The 1,838-nt window shown below is 35.9% G+C and overlaps 1 pseudogene; it reads right to left on the reverse strand.

Moving 5' to 3' along the window:
* Window positions 1-431: 431 nt before the first annotated feature.
* Window positions 432-1,463, reverse strand: LOC149531287 (putative F-box protein At2g36090; annotated as a pseudogene).
* Window positions 1,464-1,838: the final 375 nt, after the last annotated feature.

Here is a 1,838-nt window from a genome sequence, read left to right on the forward strand (position 1 = left end):
AACCTAGCAATCTCCAGCCAATCAGTTCCAAATAATAGTGCTCGATTTCTTTCCTTATTACAAGTTGCATAGTTGTAACCAATCTAGTTAAATACGATTTACGATGGTGACACTGACGATACCATTCCACTTGGTATAAAATTAATTTAAATATTGTTCTGATTTATTTAAATAGCATTCCCACTTCACGCTTGGCAGGAACCCACTCTCTTGAATAATAAACTGATCTTCTTGAAGAATTTATTATTATTTTTATCTTCTAATGAACCTTAAGCAGTTGTCACTGCTCTGACTTTGATGGTTAATTCGTTTCTAAATCTGAGTCTCTCCCGGTGAAATTTAAAAATTGGTTACTGGGTTGAAAATTTAAAACAAAATTTGAGAGGAAAAAAGGATTATATTTTCATCTCTAATTTGGCATTACAATTCAATTAGAATTTGCGAAACTCTCTGAAAACATCCCCTTTAGATGTTACCCAGTTTGAGAGTTTAGATCGCATTCTATGCAATGAAGTGGTACAAGACATAATTACTAAGCAAATTGAAAATAACATGCAAAAGGGATTCAATTGACATTTACCTCCCAGAGTTTCCTCTATCAAATTGTTCTGTATCTCCAAAACATCATAAAAATTCTGTATTACTCGTTCATAATTCTTACTCCTCTTACCCCACTTAACTGCTCTCTGTAAAACTAAAACACCATCTCTTCCGTTCACTTAACAACCCATCATGTCCTCCAGTTGCAGACTAACCCCAGTCATCTGCAAACAGCTATCCTCTTTACCCACACAAACTGTGCCTTTAACCACAATATTACATGCTGCTAATTTTAAAGGCAAACTATCATGAGCAGGCAGAATGGATCCAAACCTAATTGTAAATTCATTATTAGAGCCCCAATTGTGCTTCTGTACTTCCAGAGGCCTCCAACTTGAGAGATTTACAGCATCCTTTGTTCTTCTGTTGAGGAGAATCCAACTGAGCCTCATATTAGCTGAAAGTATGAGTGCCATCAGAGTGCCATCAGAATTACAAGGAAGATCTATTACCAATGGGGACATTGTAAATGACCTGCAATCTATGATATCATCTTCACCTGGAATTTTCAGTACAACTTTGGAATAAACTGATTTATTATTGTAATGGATATCTACAACAGAGGCAAAAGCAGAGAGAGAAACTTCATCATTTTCATCCAATGGATCGAGACAATATTCTTGAGAGATATCGATGAGGGGAAAACAATCTGCATAGAACTTGTTGAACCCACCGAGGGAATAAATCAATTGTTTAACCTCATCGATTTTTGTTGAAGGCCAAAGTGAAGAACACGCATCCTCCCATAGCCCTTGTTCCTTTACAACCGACCTCATATCAGAGCTGGAACATTCTGCTCTTGCAAGAGTGGTGCCGTCCACTCTTTTTAAGATTTCTCTAACAATATCGCTGCCCAGAGACATTCCTCTTACACTCAATATCCACTGCAAGTCTAATTTCTATGCCTGATTAGCTCTTAATAAATATAACATCTTTAATGAATACGGTCACGTGTGCATTACATCACTTGAGGATAATCGTTTTGTCCATGGAATTAGACAATCTAGTTATCAGATTAATGTTTCCCCGCGTGAACAGACAGTCTTATGAATTGTCAAATCAGATTCTTTAGGTGAATATTTTGATTTTACCCAAAATGAATTCAATCGACAATCTAACTAGTCCCCTCCATGCATCTCTATCGAATTAACATCAACGGGTTCAAGTTTTTGTTCTTTTAAAAATGCAATTTATTTTTAGTTTTTGCCAAAAAAAAAAGAATTTCGACATTCGAATCA

This window comes from Cupressus sempervirens, chromosome 11 (assembly GCF_028749045.1).
Source record: "Cupressus sempervirens isolate cs-2001-9-10 chromosome 11, ASM2874904v1, whole genome shotgun sequence".
Lineage (NCBI taxonomy): Eukaryota > Viridiplantae > Streptophyta > Pinopsida > Cupressales > Cupressaceae > Cupressus > Cupressus sempervirens.